This window comes from Sus scrofa, chromosome 1 (genome assembly GCF_054392235.1).
Source record: "Sus scrofa isolate SSC_HxYL_T2T_F1_AM1 chromosome 1, Sscrofa_HxYL_maternal_Yorkshire_Landrace_v2.0, whole genome shotgun sequence".
Lineage (NCBI taxonomy): Eukaryota > Metazoa > Chordata > Mammalia > Artiodactyla > Suidae > Sus > Sus scrofa.
The window spans coordinates 122,990,441-123,006,098 of NC_139383.1; the positions used below are offsets into that span (position 1 = coordinate 122,990,441).

The 15,658-nt window shown below is 42.3% G+C and overlaps 1 long non-coding RNA gene across 4 annotated transcripts in view; it reads left to right on the plus strand.

Annotated features, from left to right (window-relative positions):
* LOC102158936 (uncharacterized) overlaps positions 1 to 15,658 on the plus strand; it is a 257,286-nt gene that overhangs the window by 234,674 nt on the left and 6,954 nt on the right. For 2 of the 4 annotated variants that reach the window (XR_014810682.1, XR_014810688.1), the window contains one exon: positions 12,968 to 13,176. This is a non-coding gene — a long non-coding RNA (uncharacterized LOC102158936). Of the gene's footprint in view, positions 1 to 12,967; positions 15,638 to 15,658 lie in introns of all 4 variants that reach the window. The other 2 variants (XR_014810690.1, XR_014810687.1) reach the window with 2 other exon arrangements.

Consider the following 15,658-nt stretch of genomic DNA (forward strand, 5'->3'; position numbering starts at 1 on the left):
CCACCTGTCTTCTCCCTTTCTCATCAGTTAGGCCTGGGCCCTGGTCATTCTAATTTGAAAATGACCTTTATATCTATGGGCCTGAAGGGTAGAGGAAGAAAAGACCACAGAGGGGCAGGCACAGGTGGATGGGGGTGTTGGGTTAAAGGGTGGGGGCCCAGCTGATGCTCCTGGAAGGATGGGTAGCCTGGGGAATGGCATACAGAAGCTGATGGCTTTGCAATTCTAAGAAAAGGGGGTGGTTCAAGCAGGTAGTCAGCCAGGCTATGAAAAGGGCTGTGGACAGGTGCCAGTGGCCAGCAGTTCTCACCTAGGTCGTTCTCAGAAGTCCAAGCTGGGCAGCACCATCAGGTTGCTGGTGCCTGCCTCTACCCAGAGTCCAGTCCTGGCACTCAGGCAGGGACCTGCGCCAAACAAGACAGCTGGAAGAGGGGAAGGATTCAGTTTCCTCCTCTGGGCATTTGGTCGGGGCCAACCCCACCAAGTGGGGGCTGGGCCTGCAGGTGTGGATCAGGAGGCCCCAGCTTGGAGAAGAACAGCTCTGGCCAAGACTGCAAACTAGGTTGATGGTTCCCAGAGAAAGGTAAATACAAGGAAGTGGGTCAAGGTGGCACTGGTTAATGAGGTGGCTGGTCTAGATTCATGGGAAGGTAATGACCTCTGCCTTTAAGATGATCTCGGGCCAACTGTGCCGATGATCTTCCCTCATTTGGAAACCAGGGCATGGAGCCTGTCACCCCATGGAACGGTGTTTCACAGTTGACAGGCTGTATCTGTGATTCACCCAGGCCTCCCTGCAACCCAGTGCACTAAGAAAGGGAGGTCATGTTTTCTCCATTTTGCCCACGAGGCAACTGAGTCTTAGTTGGCAAAGGGGGCTTGCTCTAGGAGGCAGCCGGTGGTGAGGGGCTTTCCTGCCTCGTTTTTTTTTGTTTGTTTGTTTGTTTTTTGGTGGGAGGAGGATAGCGGTCGAAGGTGGATTTTAGGTCCAAATTCTGGCCTTTCCCCTTAAGGACTTGTGTGATCTTGGGCAAGATTAGCATCTTGCCCTCCTTTTCTTCATTTATAAAATGAGACAGTAATGCTGACTTTTCTTTTTCTTTTCTTTTCTTTTCTTTTTTTTTTTTTTTTTTTTTTTTGCCATACCCAGGTACGGCATGCAAAAGTTCCTAGGCCAGGGATCAAATCCGAGCCACAGCTGTGGTAATGCCCAGTCCTTCCCCCACTGTACCGTAGCGGGAACTCCTGACTTACCTATTCTTGATGTCACTTTGCCAGCAATGACTCAGGGCTTGGTTCTGGGCTCTCTCTTCTCAAAATACTCAGCTCCTCCAGCTTTTCATCCACACCTACCACACCTATTACTCAAGCACAGACTGAGAAAGTCTACACTTTCATGCATCTCCAGCTTGAAAGACTCATTAGCTCTAGATCTCTACTGCCAATTGCCAATCCTACTTTCACACTTAGATCTCTCGGTGTTTCAAAATGGAATTTCTTCCTCTTCCCCAACCCAACCTCCTTCCTCCCCAGAGGGCTCCCTCTCTGATGTGCCCGGCTCAGTAAATGGCATTACCAGCCACTCAAAATGAGTTGCTTATCATTTATGTATTTCTTTTCCTCAGCTTCCAGTTCTATGGATTCAAACTCCTAAATATTTCTCTCTGTCTCCTCTCCTTCTCTAGTCACCTTATTTATAGTCCACTCTGGTCAATCACCCTCCCCTCCCATCTGCACTCTGCAACATCCTCCAGGAGATTTCACTGGTTTCACTCTTGCACACTTCCTGTTCATTCTTTTCACAAAAGAATGGCTTTTCAGAGCCATCTTTTTAAAATATCTGAATTCTATCAGTTATAACATATTACACAAAATTGATCATCTTAACCATTTCTAAGTATACAGTTGAGTAGTGTTAAGGCTGTTCACATTGTCGTGCAATCTCCAGCACTTGTTCATCTTGCAAAACTGAAACTCTGTGTCATTAAACAACTCCCCATTCCCTACTATCCTTAGCCCCTGGCAAATACCATTCGACTTTCTGTCTATGAATTTGACTATTCTTTGTACCTCATGTGAGTGGCATTAATCGTTATCTTTTTGTGATTGACTTATTTCACTTAGCATAATGCCCTCAGTTTCATCCATGTTATAGCATGTATCAGAATTTCCTTCCTTTCTGAGGCCGAAAAATAGTCCATTGTGTGGATACACCACACTTGGTTTAACCATTCACCTGATGGGCATTTGGGTTGCCTCCACCTTTTTGGCTCTTCTGAATAATACTGCTGTGAACACAGGTTTACAAATATCTCCTTGAGATGCTGCTTTCTGTTCTTTTGGGTATATATACAGAATTGGGATTCCTGGGTTATATGGTAGCTTTGTTTTTAATTTTTGAGGAATCATCATACTGTTTTAACATAGCGACTACATCATTTTACATTTCCACCACCAACCATGCACAAATGTCTCAATTTCTCTACATCCTCACCAACACTTACATTTTTTTTTCTTCCTAGTAGCCATCCTAATGAGTGAGAAGTGGTATTACACTGTGGTTTTGATATGCGTTTCTCTAATAATTAGTGATGTTGAACATCTTTTCACATACTTATTGGTCATTTTTATATTCTCTGTGGAGACGTGTCTAAGTCCTTGGCCCATTTTTAAGTGGGGGTTTTTGAGTTGCAGGAATTAAAAAAAATATATATCCTATATATATAAACCTCTTATCAAATAGAAGATTTGTGAATATTTTCTCCCATTCTGTGGGTTGCCCATTTGCTGTTAATTGTACCCTTTGACACACTTCAATATCTTCTTACTACCCCTAAAGTAAAAAGCCAGAATCCTACATACCTCAGTTTCAGCTTACATGTCTAGTCTCACAAAGCTGTCTTTTGATTATCAGGTTGCAACCACTGGCCTTCCTTTTGTTCCTTTCAGACACCATGCTCCTTCCCTCTTCTGTTTGCTTTGCCCTTTGGGTAGAATACCTAATTAATTAGTTGTTAGCATGAGCATCTGTTCAAAGATGACCTCTTCTGGCAGCAGAGGCGTGAGGGCTGGGACTGTTACCCAGTGCCAGCGTAGGCCCATGATCTATGATACTTTTAGGGGTCCATGAAAATACTTGAATTAAAATTTCTCTTCAGGAGTTCCCCTTGTGGTGCAGTGGAAACGAATCCGACTAGGAACCATGAGGTGGCAGGTTCGATCCCTGGCCTTGCTCAGTGGGTTAAGGATCCGGCGTTGCTGTGAGCTATGGTATAGGCTGGCAGCTGCAGCTCTGATTCAGTCCCTATCCTGGGAACCTCCATATGCCATGGGTGCAGCCCTAAAAAGAAAAAAAGAAAAAGAAAAGTTCAAAATTCCTCTTCAAATTAGTTTTAAAAATGAATATAAGAATAATGGATATATAAAAATTCAGTCTGGATTATACTTGTCTTTACATCAACATGGTCATAAAATTTATTTGTTTTTTAGTGGAACTCCCAAATGCAAAAATGCCTAGGGCCCACAAAATGAATAACATGACCCTGGCTGTGCCTGTTTTATTCATGCCTGTGTCCTCATTTGGCCAGTTATAAGCCCAACACATACTAGATGCTCAACTAATATGCACCGAATGAGTGGAGGGATGAGAATAACAAGGAGATATCTGGGGCAAATGCACAGAAATTCTGTGACACAGATTCCTTGAAATAACCCACAGCTCTTAGTCATAAGAGGTACAGGACACTGAGTTTCTTCCTATCTGAGTCCAAGGGTGCTTTGTTCTGGTGGCTGGGGAATAAAGCCATCTGTTCTGGAAAATTTTAGAAGGAAGTCTACAGAAAGTCAAGGTCTAAACTTGACACAACTTAATTCAATCTGAGCTGTCCACAGTTCTTAAAAACAGAACACATAGGGAAGGCCTGGGACTAAGGGAGTGTTTTCTCTTTCTTTTCTTTTTCCTCTTCTTCTTCTTCTTTTTTTTTTTTTTTTAATGTTTTGGTAACTTAAAACTAAAAAAGAAAAAAAGAAAAAGGAAAAAGCTTTATTTAGGTGTATTTGTATCTGAGGTGTACAATAAACTGCATATATTTTTGACCTATGTATACAGCTCTGGGACCATCACCATGATGAAAAAAATCAGCATGTTTATCACCCTTAAACGTTTTCTCTGTGATCCCTCCTTTCTGTCCATCTCAGACTTTCATCCCCTAAGCAACTAATCTCATTTCTGTCACTACAGATTAGTTTGCGTTTCTGGAGTTGTATAATTGGCATATACAGTATGTCCTTCCTTCTGTCTTATTTCACTCAGCATACTTATTTTGAGATACATCGTGTTGTTGCCTGTATCAATAGTTTGTTCATTTTTATAGCTGGGCAGTATTTCATTGTATTGATGCATCACATTTGTTTATGATGAGCATCTGAGTTTCTATTTTTTGGCTACTACAAATAAACACCTATGAACTCATGTATAAGCCATTGTATGAACATGTATTTCCTTTTCTCTTAGGCAAATATCTAGAAGTAAAATAGATGGATTATTTGGTGGCTATACCCTGAACTTTTTTTTTTTTTTTTTTTTTTGGTCTTTTTAGGGCTGCATTCATGGCATATGGAGGTTCCCAGGCTAGGGGGCAAAACAGAGTTATAGCTGCAGGCCTACACCACAGCCACAGCCATGTGGGATCTGAGCCTCGTCTGTGACCTACACCATAGCTCCCTGCAATGCTGGGCCCTTAACCCACTGAACAAGGCCAGGTATCGAACCCAAGTCCTCATGGATACTAGTTGGGTTCGTTAACCATTAAGCCACGACGGAAACTCCTGTATCCTGAACTTTTAAAGAAATTGCCAGACTGTTGGTCAAAGTGGTTGTACCATTTTGCATTCCCACCAGGAGTGCGTGAGAGTTCTAATTCCTCTACATTCTTGCTAAACTTGGTATCGTCAGTCTTTTTCGTTTGAACCAGTCAAATAGGTGTGTAGAAGTATCTGATGGTGGTTTTAATTTGCATTTCCTTGATGACTAATGATAGTGGACCTCTTTTCATATACTTTTTTGCCATCTATTTGTCTTCTTTGATGAAGTATCTATTAAACTCTGTTGCCTATTTAAATAATTGGGTTTTAAGTTTCCATGTTGTTGAATTTTGAGAGTTCTTTATTCTGAATACAAATCCTTTATTAGATATATACTTTGCAAAAGTTTCCTTCCAGGTTTTGGCTGCTCTTTACATTCTCCTACCACTGTCTTTTAAAAAGCAGAAGTTTTTAATGTTGACAAACTTGTTGCTGTTGTTTTATATACAGTGCTTTTGGTATTATACCTATGAAATCCTTGCCCCTAACTCCAGGTGACAAAAGATTTTATGCTATATTTTCTTTTACAAGTTTTATTGTTTTAAGTCTTACATTTAGGTCTATGATCCATTTTGACTTAATTTTTCTCTATGGTATGAATTATGGATTCAAATTTGTTTTATTTCTATCTAGTTAATTTTCCTAGCATAGTTTATTGCATTGCCTTTGAGCCTTTGTCAAAAACTGCCTGTCCATATATGTGTGGGTTTATTTCTGACCTCTGTTCTGTTCCAGGGGTCTATTTAGTCTGTCTTTATGCCACATTGGCTTGATTGCTAGAGCTTTGTAATAATTTTTGGAATCAGGTAGTGTTAGCCATTCAGTTTTATTCTTCAGATTCGTTTTGGTTATTCTAGGTCCTTAAACACCAGCTTGTTAATTTCTTTAAAATAGCCATCTGGGATTTTGACTATAATAGCTTTGAATCTATAGGTCAATTTAAGGAAGATTGGCAGCCTATCAACATACATATATATCATTATATAGCAGTGTATAGGTTGTTAAGATGTCAGTTTTCTTCACATTCATATATCTATATCTACATATCTCCTGTCCCTCTTTTCCAGTCTTATCATCTCTCTCCAGATTCCAGGTCATTTCTCACACAATAGCCCAGCTAGCATATGCCACCCCAAGTCAGGAGCAGTGACAAAGAAGGCAAAGGACATGATTCTGATGAGATGTAATTAAAAAAAACAACAACCCCTAAAATTAAAAGCCCACTAGGAATGAGCGTTTATCACAAGTGTGGTAGAGAAGTTACTAGCTTCAATCTTTAAAGAGTTTCTACTTTGATTTTTAAAAACCCAGTAAAACATCAACATAGAAAAGTGGGTCAGGGACATGAACAGAGAGTTCACAGATAAGGAAATAAAATAGCTTGTAAATGTATGGCAAAATGTTCTGTTCTACCAATAGTTACAGAAAGACAGTCACAACAATAAAATACTATTTGCCCCCTGCTGCATCAGGCAAGATGAACACTGTGACACTACTCAAGGCTGGTGAGGGTGTGGGGAGAAAAGCCCTGCTCCCACACTGTTCAGGAAAGCAATGTGACAGCAAGCTTTGACAAGCCTTAAAATATTCATACTCTTTCCCCAGTAATTCTTCTTCCAGAAATCTTCTAGAGAAATAATCAGACATGCAGACAAAGATGTATGGGCACAGATGTTAATCACAGTGTTATTTATTATTGACAAAGCAAACTAAATGCCTAATGCTATGGAAATGTTGTATGGATTATAATATATATGCAAAATACAGCCCCAGGCAGTTACTTAAAAATGGTACTGACTAAGCTGTTCTAATGACATGAGAAGATTTTTTTTTTTAACATAAACTTAAAAAAAATCCAAAATTGGAGTTCCTGTTATGGCTCAGCAGGTTAGGGACTTGACATTGGCTCTGTGAGCATGCAGGTTCGATCCCTGGCCTCACTCAGTGGATTAAGGATCTGGCGTTGCCACAAACTGTGGTGTAGGTTGCAGATGCAGCTGGGATATGGTTTTGTAGCTCTAGCATAGGCTGACAGCTGCACCTCTCATTCAACCCCTGGCCCCGGAACTTCCATATGTCACAGGTATGGCTAAAAAAGAAAAAAAAAATCAAAATTGTGTATTCAGTATGATCCCAATTATACACACTTTGCAAGAAAAAAAAAGGCCATAAGTAAATTTTAAAAGTTTTAATGGATAACCTTCGGCTCGTGTGATTTTGGGTGATGGTTATTGTCTTTATGCATTTAAAGGTAAATTTTACATACACAAAAATGCGCAAATCTTCACTATACAATTTTTGATGAGTATCTCATATATCACATTCCTATCACAATATACCACATTCATGTCACAACATAGTACATCTCTATCTTTCTAGAAATTTCCCTTTCTAATTGTTATCCTTCTTCTAAGAGGCCATCTCTATTTTTCTTTTTTTTTCTCTTTAGGTATGCTTTGCTTGTTCTTGAATCTTATATCAATGGCATCATAAAGTACAGTCCTGTGTGTTTGGCTTCTTTTGCTCAGCATTATGTCTATGAGTTTTATATTTATTTCAGTTTTCTAAATTTGCCTGTTGCATGTGCCCTATTCCAAGAATGAAAAAAAAAATCATTTTATAAAAGCAGGGATCTCATCCTCTATCTGCCCATGTTTGGTCCATCTCCACTCTGGTGATACTCCATCCATCAGGCCCTTTGCGGCCCAGTCCCACCGCCCTCTCTCTGCAGAACTGCACAGCTTAGAGGCTGTGCTCCTGCCCCTGACACCTCACTGTCTACTCCAATAAGTGTCCCTGTTGGAGAACAGCTCTGGGGAGCACCGTGGTGACCCTACATGTAACCATGGAGGCCATACAGGCAGAGTTAGAGCCACAGTGGATCTGAGCCTTGGCTGAATGCCTCATGGTCCTCCTAGTGCAGGAGAGCATAGGACTCTGAGGAGCTGCCACAGGGCACTTCTCACTGGCTTCCCTCTTTCCAAGGGGGCTGTCATGAGACCCTTCTCACCTCCTCCCAGGTTCTAAGAGGCCTGAGGCTCCTCAGCAGTGGTGCCTGGCACTCAGCACTCAGTTTTCAGGCCTTTTGCCCCCTTTTGTTTTGGTGTCTCGGGCTGCAGGGAGCTGGCACTTTTGGCTGCTCTTCCTCACACTGTCTAATTAACAACCTGTCTGAATCTATAAAGGGTTCATTGTTTCTTTACCAGCCAGATCCTCAGCTTGGCCTTGGCCTTGCCTTGTGCTTTGCAGTTTCAAGGACACATCTTTATTCATTTCCTAGAGCTGCTGTAACAGAAAACCACAGAAGCTTATTGCTGATAGTCATGAAGGCTAGAAACTCCAAATCACAGTATTGGCAGGACTGGTCCCCTCTGAGAAAAAAATTTGTTTCAGGGCCCTTTCCTTGGCTTGTAGTTGGCTGCCTTCTGTCTGTGGCTTTTCATGGCATTCTCTTTGTGTATGTGTCTGCATCCAAATTACTCCTTATTATAAGGACACCTGTCACGTTGATTAGGGCCCATCTTAATGGCCTCATCCTAAGTACCTCAGCTACAATCCTGTTTCCTGAAAAGGTCACATTCTGAGTATTGGGGATAATATTTCAACTTATGGATTTAGGGATATAATTCAACCCACAGCAATGTCTCTGTCCCAAACTAGACTGTAAGGTCCTGGCCAGGAGGAGTTCAACACATTTGACAAGTTTATGGTAGATGACAGAGAGAAGAAAGTGAGCTAAGAAGGAGTTTTAAGGAGGAGCCTGCCAGAGGACCCAGGGGACACGATGCCAGTGACGTTCCTGCAGGCTTGTCATTGATTCTGAACTGGCCGGGTTCAAGAAGATGGATGAGGTCTGTAAACCAGACTATTCACTTACTAGTTTCCACAGGGCCTGGAAAGGTTTTCCTTCCAGCCCTGGCATTCGCTGCCTTCTATAGCAGCCCATGTGCATCACCCCAGGATTCTGAGAGCCTCAATGAGGGCCCAGGAGGCCCGGAGAGCGACAGTTCATGCAGGTCCTGGGGAAGCCTGAATAGGAACTCAGAGAGGGTATCACCCCTTCCTCCATATTACAGGTGAGGAAGCAGAGGCCAGGGGCTGTGCAGGTTGTCTGTCTGCATAAGTGATAAAGTGACAGAGCTGAGTCTAGAACCCAGGTTCCTAAACTTTCTGCCCTGCCCTGCCTTCAGCTTCCAGACAGCTGACATTGAAAGAGGGGTTTTCTTTAGGGAAGAGGATTCCGTGATTCCAAACCAAAGAGTTGTCAGGTTTTTTTCTGCCCAAAGTCTCAGTTTAGGAATATCAGAAATTTCCTTTTAATTTTATTTCAAATCTCCACCCCAGGGTAGCACCATAAAAAGAAGTAGCTGGAGGTGAAGAAATGAAACACAACTAAATCTTCAGTGTGCTCTTCAATGTAAACCCAGAGCACAAAGATAAACATGATAAACATGATCAAAAATGGTTCCATTCTGAATGTATCTAGAGAATACTGTAGTTTAGTAAGATACTTGCACCCCAGTGTTCATTGCAGCACTATTCACAACAGCTGAGACACTGAACCAACCTGAATGTTTATCAACAGAGGAAAGGATAAACAAAAATATGGAATGGAATATTGCTCAGCCATAAAAAAGAATGAAATAATGCCATTTGCAGCAATGTGGATGGACCTAGAGATTTTTGTACTAAGGTAAATCAGACAGATAAAGGCAAATATCATATATCACTTGTATAAGAAATCTGAAAAAAATGATACAAATTAACCTTTGTACAAAATAGAAACATATTCACAAACTTAGAAAACAAATTTAAGGTTACTAAAGGGGAAAGGCAGAGGGGAGGGATAAATTAGGAGTTTGGGATTAACATATACATATTACTGTTTATAAAACAAATGATCAACAATGACCTACTGAATAGTACAGGGATCTCTACTCAATATTCTGTAATAACCTACATGGAAAAAGAAACTGAAAAAGAATGGATGTATATATATGTATAACTGAATCACTTTGCTGTACACCTGAAACTAATACCACATTATAAATCAAGTATACTCCAATATAAAATAAAAATTAAATTTAAATAAATGGTGCCATTTGATGGAGATCATTAGTACAGCTGTGAATCCCCAAGGGAAATTTCAAGGAATCAGAGGCTTCTGGGAAATGCACGATTTGGAGAAATGGAATCCACCATTTTCTCCCTGAAGACCAGTTCTTTAACGTCATGGCATAATTTCAAAGCCATATCTTACATAGTCTGACACTTTTTAAGACCCAGCAGATATTAGGCCACTTTGGGGTCCGAGGGATGCATAAGGAGCCTCCAGCCCTTGGTCTGAGCCTTTAAGATATATTCATGCTCCATCCAGGACTGTTCTCAGTGTGTGTTTCCACTGTACCCTCTCTTCTTTTACAGAAACTAAAGACTAGAATAAACAGTAGGAATCATCTGTACCCATTCATCTGTAATATCATTTCAGGTACTGCCTCCCCATGAGGTCCATTCTAATTCACAGCAAACTAATGACTCCTTGCTCTGAACTCCCATGCTCCTTTGCATGGTGTTGGTTACAGATTTTTCCAGAGTGCATTATAATTATTTGCTTACATATCTGTCTCCTTGGTTGTGGACTCCTGAGAACCAGCATGTTGGCTCACTCAGACTTGCAAAGTTCTTGGCAAATGGTAGTTGTTCAGCGGATGTTCGTTCAATGAATAAAGAAGGGCCCTACTTTCTATAGGCATAAAGCTGGGATGTGCAGAGAGATAAGGTGGCCTGGGTGAGATATAGATCTTTGTCACTACTTAGATTCTTCTGCAGTTAATTCTGAAAAAGATTGAACTAATTGTGAAATGTATTGTTTTCATTTTCTGTGTTTATTCTCTCTGTCCAGATAGGAAGAGGCTGGATGCTTCCCACTTGTTCTTGCATGTTGCACGATTGTCCCATATAATATGTTTCCTCTGGTTAATGATAGAAAACTGTACTGCCCTGCTCTTTGCCCCAAAGGGGACAGGAATTTCTTGTCTAAATCTCGGGTTGGTTTGCCCTGCTTGTCGTCTTATTGCAGGAAAATGCAGTTGACTGGGAAGTAGGAGATCATTTGCTAAGTCATATTTCTTTCTTTTCCTTTCTTTTTGTCTCTAATTTTCTGGGCAACTAAAGGAGTTGACTTGAACGTAGACCCAATACATCTGGGAACAAAACCTCAAAGTCCTGAGCTCTCTCTTGTGAAAACTGAGCAAAGGTTCCAATTTGCTTTTGGCATTTCCAGTTAGTGTCAGGTAGAGTTGGGTTTTTCAGCTTTGTGTAACTTATGATCAGATTACCTCAAATGATCTTTCTGACTTTGTCCATATGTACTAAAATGTTATGAAAGGGAGATGATTATGCCAGGAGTGATTTTCAAGATATTTAAGAATGTTTCTAGCACAGGCAGGGCCAAATCTGGGAGAGAGGGGCAGGCAGGCCAGGGCGAGGAGGGGAGTTAGCGGAGGACAGGGGCTCAAGCTGGCAACTGCATACCAACTGATATGAAACTAGTTCCAAGTTTACACAACTGGCATGACCACACAGATGTGTCCCAGTGGAACATCTGCCTGAAAGTGAGCAAGAACTGGGGAAATTAACATCTCTACCATCTCCCCTTTGACAGTGGTTCCTAAACTGTCTGCATAGCAGAATCCTCAGAGGATCTTTTAAAAATGCCAAAGCCCAGACCACAATCTCTGGGGTGGAACCCAGCATCTTTGAAGCTCCCCAGGTGATTCCAGTGTGCATGCAAGTTGAGAATCCTGCTCTATGACATTCTGTTATTTTGTTTTCGGGCATTGGTGTCTTTCTGGGTGAAAAGTGGACACCTATATCCAGCTTATCAGCTTCGTGGAAAAATCAAATGCATACACACGGTGCCTGACCTGTAGTAGGTGCTCACTAATGATTTCTTTTCTTTTTTCCCTCTCAAATAATTTATTTTCCTTAATTACTCCTTTGGAAATATCACCCTTTGATAAACATTTAACCACTTTTTGAAATGGAAATATTCCTGGGAGGGCTTGGGGCTATTAGTTGTTTATATTTTAGTGTGTATTATTTAAGATGGTGCCTCTTCAAAGCCAGCTGAGGTGAGAGGTGCGGTTTTAATTTCAGGAATTTGATGAGCCCGAGCAGTCTCAAGGAGTCTCCTGTGTTCTTTTTTTTTTTTTTTGTCTTTTTGCCATTTCTTGGGCGGCTCCCGCGGCATATGGAGGTTCCCAGGCTAGGGGTCGAATCGGAGCTGTAGCCACTGGCCTACGCCAGAGCCACAGCAACGCAGGATCCGAGCCGCGTCTGCAACCTACACCACAGCTCACGGCAATGCCGGATCGTTAACCCACTGAGCAAGGGCAGGGACCGAACCCGCAAGCTCATGGTTCCTAGTCGGATTCGTTAACCACTGCGCCACGACGGGAACTCCTCCTGTGTTCTTGATGCTGTGTAAAGCAGCAGTTTCCTCAGCTTCTTGTGAGGAAATGAGCCTCAAATTCACAGCCTCCTCGTTCCTCTCTGGAGCCCAGCTAAAAGCAACATATATGAAGGCTGACCCACTCCTCTGGGTTAGGCCTTCTCCACTGGGGTCCCCAAAATCCTAACGGGTCTGTGATGGAGGGTCAAGGCTCAGAGAATGGAAATCCTAAGCAGCATTTTTTGTGTTTATGTGAAATGATATTTCCTTCCAGGGAGATAGATCATAGCTTTCTGCAGACTCTCAAAGGGAATGTCAACATCCCACCCACCTCCAAAGTTAAGAATTATTATTTGAACATCTTCCTGGAAATAGCCATACCACCCCACCCCACCATGCCACCCCCCGGAATGCCCTCTCTGAGTGGGCCTCTGTGGAATTGTTTTGCTCAGTTACTCTTTGGCACAATACGCAAAATTATATTGAGGAGCAATTGAAGAAATAACTCTTGAAACTCTTGTAATAAGGCTGTTGTTGATTTGTGGATTGCATTATGCCATGTGTGTTCCTAAAGGAACAACAGAGAAATTCCTCCCAAGCCACTAGGCAGTTGTTCTAAACTTAGGGATACTTCTTGTCTTTGGCTCCCAGAAAACTTGAAGCATAAGGAGGACTAGAAATAATTTTGCCTTGGTGAAATGAGTGAAGTTCAAGGTATGAGGACAGCTGGAACAACACCCAGTGAAACTCTGCCCTGGATGAACCCAGTGCAAGAATCGGTGAGCATCATGTCTTGGAAGGAACTCCCTCGTTCAAGCACTAGGATCGCTCCTCACCAAATCCCCAACGCTGGATATATAGTAGGTGCTAAATAAGTATTTTGTTGAATGAATGTGGTGTTCCAAACATAGAGCTTTGGAAGCTATGTTTCCTACCAAAGTAGGGAGACTGCCTGGCCTACCTTTGTGTTTCACTGTTATTTGGATCTCAAGGTAGCTTGTCTTGTAAACCTGCTTCTGCCCACAGATCCTTGAAAAAAAGCTCTCACGCTTTCTAGTCCCATCTTCCTCTCCTCTCACCCCTTCTTCTTCCCTGAGGTTCAGGCCTGTCATGCAGTACAAGTGACGGCCAGTGCTGAGCTGGCAGACTTCCCATCTTCAGCAGAGGTATTATTCCTGCATCCAGCTCCATCCTTCTCCTCCTCGAGGCCTTTCCTCTTCTCCTGCAGGTCAGTTCTGAAAGCTGGGCTCTGTGATTCGTTTACCCAGGTCTCAGCCCTGGCTCTGCCTGACAAGACTTGGGGCGGATTATTTACCTTCTCTAAGCCTGTTTCCTCATCTGTGATACACAGGTAGCAACAGTACTTTCCACACAGGTGTGGTATGAGACTACTCCCTTCGTAATCCCTTAAGTATAGTGACTCAAGCAAAAACCAAATAAAACCCACCACAGATTGAAGTCATATACTATTTGGACTAGTTCTTTGTTTCTCGAGGACACTGTGGAAGAAGGGTACACAGCCCTATACACTATAACATCTTCTTAAAATTCCACATAGACCTCTCTCCCTCTTACCCAAGTGGCATCCTCACAGCAGCTGCCTTTTCTTCCTCTCCCTGTGTTGCCCGGTGCGGGATCATTTTCCCTCAGAGCTCTATGCTCCTTTTTATGTAAAAAGAGTTCCCTTTTGACCACCAGCTTCTGCATTTTTACCATCTCCCCAGCAAACAAAAGGCTTTTTTTCCTCAAGATCCATTCTCTACAGAGAAATTATATATACTTTTAACAGTTTTTGTTCCCATTATGAATTTAAAGCATTACTTTGCCAAAATCCTAAAGCTAATATCTCTTTAAAATAGTTTTTTGTTTTTGCCTATGTGTAGTTCTTAACCTCGGTTGCACCCAAGAATCACCTGGAGAACTTTCAAAACAATCCCAGTGTCCATGCTATCCCAGACTTATTGAATCAGAATTTCCCAGACATCGGTATTTTCCGTTGAAAGGCACAGCTCTAGGCTCCTTAAAATGTGGTCCATTCTGGCAGCTTGGGCATCAGGTGGGAGCTGGTTGAAAATGCAAAACTTAAGACCTCATCCATCTTCCATCTTGATCAGAATCTGCATTTAACAAGATCCTTGGGGAGTGTAAATGCACATTGAGAAGCGCAGTTTTTGGTATAACCCGTAGGTGAGTGAGAGTCGCCAGCAATGCATGTAGGTACTTGGAGGCCTTAGCATCAGGGCAAAAGAATGGCTGCATGATAAACTACCAGAGATCCTTAACAGAAGGTGTGAGGGCTGAATATCAGTATGTTCACCAGGCCTTTTAGGGGGATCCTATTATCAGCCAGGTGTGGGTATGTTGCCCAGGGAGGTGATTCTCAACCTTGGCTGTACACTGGGATCACCTGGGTGACTTGAAAATAATCCCTATGCTCAAGGCTGTAGCTCAGACCAACTAAATAAGAATCTGTGGAGGTATCAGTATTTAAAATCTAATCAGGTGATTTCAATGGGTAGATAATCCTGAGAACCACTATGAGGGCTTTCTGATCCTTATGAAATCTTTCTAAGAATAAAAATATCATCGGATCATTATGCTCCCAGAAGAATTCACTTTGTATAAAAGTCAAAACCTTAAGACACAGGAACAAATCACTAAATACTCTTGGGAAAGAACTCAATGCGGGCAGAGTAGCCTTCTCTTAACCACCCCGGTCTAAACTTCCTGTGATCATGCAAATGTCTGATCTCATCTCTTTCTCTGTTAAGCCTAAAATAACTTATCCATTTAGAGATCTCTGTGCTGGAGGAAAATGTCTTTCAGTGAAGTGTGTGCCTGGGTTTGGCCTCCCCAGTTCGTGCCCTGCAGCCAAACATCAGGACATGAAGAAGGATGCCAGGACACAGGGGTTTGTTGTTTCAGACTTTTTTTGCTTTTGAATCTGACTCTGAACTCAGACCCAGCTAATGCTTCCCTCTCTATTCCCCTCCACCCCCCCCATCTGTTTATTTCCCTGGGGAATGTGCTGACAGCCTGCCCTTTGGTGCTGAATTCCCAGAGGCTGGGCATTTGGGTGAGGAATTCCAGAAGTGGGCAGTGGCTGGTTCTGCCCCCACCTGCTAGTTCACAGCTGGCTTCCCACTAGGGACAGAGATTCTTCCAGAGTCCTGGTCCTCATTTTCTCCCTCCTGATTGCCAGAGGTGGTGGTGAAGTCTTGGCCTTAGGTCAACTCCGACTGGGAGCAGGTCCCTCCTAGGGATGTTCCATCAGAAAACTTCCAGGAATGAAGGAAAATGTGGGAGAAGGAAGCCAAAAGAGTGAGTCAACCAGGATATAAT